We start from the raw sequence: 6636 nt of genomic DNA, 5'->3' as shown, positions 1-6636 counted from the left end.
GTGTGCCGAGTTTTTTTTCCTTCTTTTAAAGATGGTTGTTTAACTAAGACTAAACAATGGGAACCCCTTGTGAGCATGCTCAGTATCATTGTGGAGAACCAAGAGGGCCTCTAACTGTAACAATGTTCATGGTTGTGATGTTTTTGTTTTTTGTTTTTTTTTTTTTTTTTTAAATAAAATTCCAAATGTTTATAAACAGTCATCCTTCTCGGCCTCTGTTCCACAGTCGCTGCTTTGTCTCCTTGGAGTGCGCCCCGACCCGCCAGATAACCGCTCCTTCAAGTGTCCTGTGAGGGAAAACCTGGTCGGGACGTGAAAACAAAGAACGGTGCCGTGTCAGTCATGGTGCCGCCAGCACGGAGCCAAGGTGTCACTCTGACCCTGAGCTGTATCTGCAGATGGGGACATCTAGCCCGGGTCCGTCTGATTTGTAGGGAGGAGCGCTGTGTCAGGGCCCGGTGCTATGGCTAGGCGTGTCCCCTTTGGTCACACGGACACGGGTGACTGCCGCTTCCAGGCTGTGTCCTGGCTTAGTGGCATTCTGAGTCAGGCTCCACATGCTTCAGAATGAAGGTCCGTTTCAGTGACTGCTAACAGGGGAACCATTTTATTTTTACTTCCTCCTCCATGATGGGACACTTCCTTGATGTTACAGGGTCGGGGTTCGAGAACTTGGTAAATCGAGGCCACTGTTCAGCTCTCCCCGGTTGGTTGTGCAACATCAGAGGCCACGCCTTTTTCCTGTGGGCGTGCTTCTGAAATTGTTAGGGAGAAGAGCCCCAGACCCTTCGCCTCCATGTCTTTTTGGTCAGCCTTGTCTCTTCTTAGACTTACATGAAGAGAAAGGTCCAGGCCAGATTTAAGTCTGGATTCTTTCCTGCGTGTGGGTGATTTCAGGCATTCGGAGATTGAGGCTCTGATGTGCCTACCTGGGATGAGGTTTTCCAAGTAAGCAACTGTGTGTAATCCAGTCTACGAATAAGTTAATCACCAGATGCACTGGAAAGAAATGCAGGCCTTAACATACCAAGTCAAAAAAGACCAACTAGGGGCGCCTGGATGGCTCAGTCGGCTGAGTGTCCAACTTCGGCTCAGGTCCTGATCTCAAAATTTGTGGGTTTGAGCCTTGCATCGGGCTTTGCGCTGACAGAGTGGAGCCTGCTTTGGATTCTGTCCCTCTTTCTCTGCCCCTGCCTTCCTCCTTGTGCTCTCTCTAAAATAAACATTAAAAAAAAAAAAAAAAAGACCAGCTAGGGCAGGGCTGCGCACGTAGTCCTGATTGACCTCTGTGTGGGGAGGCCTTCTGGAAATGGGATGTTGAAAACTAGGACTCCTGGCTCTGAAGTACCCTGCATATAATATGCTCAGTGAGCTCGAGTCCTGTGTAACTCCTACTTACTCCCAAGAATAACATCGCCAGCTTTTCTCTTAGCATTTATGTTATTCCGTATTTCAAAAGTTAACATGTATGAAATTTTTACTCTGGTTTTTTGGAGCTAAAAAAAAAAGGGGGGGGGGGGGTGTTTGGCCCCTGGGTGGCTTGGTCAATTAAGTGCCTGACTTGATTTTGGATAAACTTTAAAAAAATATTTAAAAAACCAGCTAGTGTCTGAAGCATCAAGGAGAGATTGCCACCTTTGCTAGGGTCAGGCATAAGAATTTGGAATAAATTATTTCCCCTCCATCCCCTGCCCAATGAGAGCAAGACCTTGGGAAACCTTTGAGGACCTCATACGCCCCTCACTGCTCACAGGACTCGCCTGTGCTCCTCGGGGGCAGACGGGGACAGGTCCTCTGCACTTTCCCAGCCCACCTGGGCATACATTCAACATCTCTATGGCTTTGTCTTTTAACGTTACCTGGTCATTTCTCATGAATAGGCATTGCTTTTCCCATCTTTGGGAAACCTCTCATCAGCCCCTCTAGATACCAAGCCACTTTTCTATTCCCCTAGTGCCTACCTCCTCTCCCTTTCTAGAACTCACTTCCAATCAGTCGTCTGTTTCTACGGATACCATAGTTCTCAAAGTCCCCAATGACCACAGTAGTTCCAAGTCAATGCTTCTCTCTCAGTCCTCTGATGGCTGCTGCCCCTCCTCCTCTTCTGACCTCTCAACCTCAACCAAGGAAGGCCTTCTCACCGCCTGGCTGATCTCCCAGGCGCCAGCTCCTGGGTGTCTGACGGGCTTATACAGCAGGGCGGGAACCAGCTGCTCCCTCCGCCTCAGCTCATCCGGAACCTCACGGTCCTCCTTGCCTCCTAAGTTGTCTCACGTTGCCCCAGCCCCAGCCGCGACCCAGCCCAGCAGGCTCTCTTCCAAGTACAGGGCAGTATAAACCACCCAGGCCTCCCACCTCGAGTTTGTTGCCTCTCACTGAGCTCCCTGCTTCCCTCGGCCCCTCCAGCCCTTGCCTCACAGAGGCCAGAGTGACTTCCTGACACTTTAAGTCCCTGCAATTCTAGAAACTCTCCAAGGGCTTCCACTGCACTTGCCGTGACCCACAAGGCCCTACTCCATCTGGCCCCAGAGGCCCCTGTGACCTCAGCGGCCCCGCTCAGGCTTGCTCGCTGCGGTCCAGCCACACAGACCAGTGCTCCTCCTCCAAGGGGCTCAGGAGGCTCCCGCCTCAGCCTTGGCAGGTGTCTGAAGCATCAGAGCCAGGGTGCACACCCTGAGGCCCAAACAACCATGACATGCCCGGCCTTGGGCATCGTGCCAAGCACCACCTCACCATGTTTACTTCCTAAGAAGTCTGGGGTAGGAGTCTCCCGGGTGAGGAGACGGGACTTGCCAGCGGCGGTCTACAGAGCCCCACACACAGGCGTCTCGTGTCCGAAAGGCTGGGTGCTCCGGCAGCAACGGATGTGGGTTAGCCACCCCCGTGGCCTGCAGCCGGAGCTAAGGCACAACAAGCAGTCCTCACGGGGACCTGCTGCACAGAAGCCCATCACATGCGACCAGCTCCTGCCTGGAGCTTGAAGCTGCCCCAGGAATCACTCGTGTCCCTGCCTAGAGAGGGGCTTGTCACTAGCACTAAATAGCCCTGTAAGAGGTATTGACGTCCCAGGTGCCTAGGCCTTGGAGCGGAAGTGTTCATGTCAGAAGGGCCGAGATTTCTCTTAGCCAAAAGAAACGTCTGGACTGCACCGGCCCCAGAGGACCTCAGACAGCATGAGTTCCAAGCCCTGTCTCAAAGGGCTGTACAAAGCTGCTCAGTGCCCTTGGAAGTGGAAGAGGATGGAAAGCAGGGGCAGTGGTAGCCAGGAGCAGGGGAGATGGGAGGAAGAAGTCTCAGAAAAAGGTCCTGGTCAGGTTCCACACCCTGCCCCAAACTCTCCAAGAGCTCTTGGTCAGTCACACTTGGAACAAAAATTTCCATCGCAGCCTCATGGTTCCACTAGGCCACACTCCACAGTCCTGGGCAAAGGTTGAGGAGTCAGTGGGGAGACCCGTCTATGCCCCGCACGTGAACAGGCTGCAGGCAGTGGCTCACCTGCTCCACGGGAGGGAACGTCGGGCTCCAGGGCTACAGCTGCTGTGGGGCCAAGGACAGTGCAGTGACCGGAGCACCCAGACACCGGGGCCAAGAGCTGGCTCACTGAGACAGAGCTGCCGGGCACAGGGCAGGCAATGAGCAGCATAATGGAGGCAAGGTTGGAAAGCAGGCCCTCTGGGGCTTTCTGGTTTCTCTCATGGAGGGCACGGGAGGCAGCTCAGGGTCACTTGTCCCACAGCTGGGACAGGAGCAAGCAGTCAATCATGGTTGGATCCACATCAGGACAGAGCAGCCTCAGGACCCCTGAGGGTCACTCACTCAGCCAGGCTGTGCTCACAGGCTCAATCTAGCCTGCAGAGTTTTGAGTAGACCCAACCAGCCCCTGAGCTGCCTGGTACCAGGGCTGAGTCCCGCCAGTGAGGGTTTTGCTTGAATACTCCCTGGCCATCATCTGACCTCCATCTGCAACCAAGGCCAAGAGCACTATCCCCTGGCACCCAGCAGTGAAGGCAAGAAATCTGGCCATGTGCCCACTGGCCACAGGCAAGACCATGCCTGCACTGGGGGCACAGCAATCTATACCCCAGAGTGGCTTCCGGGGTCTGTGGGAATGGGTCCAGGACATAGCCCAAACCATAGCCCAAACCTCCTGTCCCTCCAGCAGTTCCTGTGACTTCCCTTGGTCCTGCAAGGAACAGGAGAGGCCACCACACAACAGAGAGGGTTAAAGCCAAGGTCCTCCATGGCCTGGGCCAGGAGTCTGGCCATGCCAGTCAGCCCTACACTTGCTGCCTGTCCTGTAATCAGACTGTTGGAGCCTGTGGTCTGGAGTGGGCCTCTGGGCTCAGGGTATGGGAGACAGGGAGAAGCAAGCCCCCGCCCCCATCCCCTCCTCCTCAGAGGAGTAGCAGACATATGCCCTGACTGCTAACTAATGATACCATTTTCACAACTCTATGATCTGACTACTACTGTTGTCCCATTTTACAGATAGTATCACTGAGGCTCAGAGAGCTTAACTATCTCACCCAGTGACCAAGAGCAGGGCCCAGGTTCAATCTAACCTCTCTTATGTCCAGATCCCTGTAGTTCAGCAAGGTAGATAATAAGCAGGAATCAAATTCCTACACAGCTACCTACTGACCACACACATCCCTTGTCCTCTCTGGGCCTCAGTTTCCTCAAATTATAAGATGAGAACACATAAAAGCATCATACCACATAGGATGATTTTGAGGACCAAATTACTTAGTTTCCATATCTTGATCTTCCACCCTGATCCCTGAGTTCCCCTGCCCCATCTCCAGCAGCCTCTCCTCCCCAGGTATCAGCAGTCCCAGACCGAGGAGCTATTCCTGACTTTATCCTCACATTCACACCCAACTCACCAGCACATCCCACCGGCTTTCCCCTCAAATACAGCCAGGAGGCACCATACTCCACCACCCTCACTGGCACCACCTGGTCTCCTCTGGGGTTCCTGCCTGCCCACTACAGCAACCACAGAGTACCTGTTAAGACCTAAGTCAGGTCACACCCCTCCCCTGCTCTAAATCCCTCCATGGCTCCCCTGTCCTTGCCGAGAGGCATGGCCCACAAAGCCCCAATCAATCTACCCCCAATCTCTTTATCTTCATCCCTACCTTCACCCTAGCCTCACAGGCCTCCTAACTCTTTCTTGAACACACCAATCACACGCCCACCTCAGGACCTTTACACTGGCCATTCCCTCTGTCTGAAACACTCTCCTTCCAGCCATCCCCACAGCTCCTTCTCTTAGCTCCTTCCCTGACCACTGATTTAAAACTTCAGGCTCATCCCACCCCGCACTCCCAGTCCCCTCACCTGGTCCCTGTGCTCTGTCCTCCCTAGTGCCTCATCCCTGTTTCAGCCCAGGGGCTCCCTTCCTACCACACTGGGAACCCTGAGAACTGGCTGTTTCCTTCCCCACTTTTTGCTCTCAGTTCCCAGTGCCAGATGAGACCCATCACACAGTAGGTGCCAAGTAAGTGTTAGCTATTACTATTACTAGTTACCCGCCTTCCTCATTCTTTGTAGGTGGGGGTGCTGGAGGAGAGGGTTGATTGGAACCACCTGGGTATCTGGGACACTGGGGTGTGAGCCCACTCAGTCATGAGGACTCAGTGAGATGATGCATGTGAGCAGCCTAGCACCAGAAGGTCTGGCACACAGTAAGTACTCAACAAATGCCCCTGATCCTTGCATGAGAGTATTCCCATAATAGCCATGTTCAAACCCTGAGCTACTCTCCTGAGACCTAGTCTGGGGAAAAGAGAGTCCCTCATAGAGGGGACCTGACCAGTCCAGGTCAAGGGCACAGAGCAGCCCTGGCACACAGTAGGCACTTTATTAAAGCTCTGAGACTTGGCTATTGTTGGTGGCACTTCCCCCAAGGATGGCCCCGCCTGGCCAGCAAGGCTGCAGCCCAGCCAGGCCAGCTGTCCCCGCCCAGCCAGCAGCAGGGGGGGGGGGGGGGGGGGCAGGATTTCCCGCAGATCCCAGCCAGGTCCCTCCTCTGCAGTTTGAAAAGAAACTAGCAGCGATTAACCCTCCCAAGCCAAACCTACCCAGGCTCCTTCTTAACCTCCCGTCCCCTTAATTCTGTGCCTGACCTGGGCAACCAGACGTGGTAGGGGACTGGCCTCCCAGGGAAGGGCAGGGGCCAAGGTGTCAGACCCACAGGCTTTAGCCACCAGCCTACCCCTCTGAGCCTCAGTGTTCTCATCGGGGAAACAGGTTTCCCTAACCTCCACATAAAAGATGAGGATTTGGTGAGAGTGGAACACCGGGTGGGCACAACAGGCCATCTTCCCCTCCACGAGGCCCCCACTGCCGGTAGGAAGCTCACACCCCAGTCGCTCAGGCCTCATTTATCTGACATAGGGAGGTTCACTCCAGACGGAGGTGACTTTGCAGCCCTGGTCCCTATCGCTTCCTGAGCTCCTCTTGGGAACAGGCCGTGCAGCCCGCCCAAGGAGGCCGCTATCTGGGGAGGAGGCAGCCCAAACCTCTCTCCAAGACACCAAGGAGGGTTGGAAGGGACTCTAGGGACTAGCTTGGGCAGGGATGGCGAGTCTGGGCTGGTAGGGCCCTGGTCCCGCTCCTCCCACCCCCCAG

The sequence above is a fragment of the Panthera pardus genome, unplaced genomic scaffold, assembly GCF_024362965.1.
Source record: "Panthera pardus isolate Hobbes unplaced genomic scaffold, ASM2436296v1 HiC_scaffold_15, whole genome shotgun sequence".
Taxonomy (NCBI): domain Eukaryota; kingdom Metazoa; phylum Chordata; class Mammalia; order Carnivora; family Felidae; genus Panthera; species Panthera pardus.
This window is presented reverse-complemented; position numbering follows the sequence as displayed.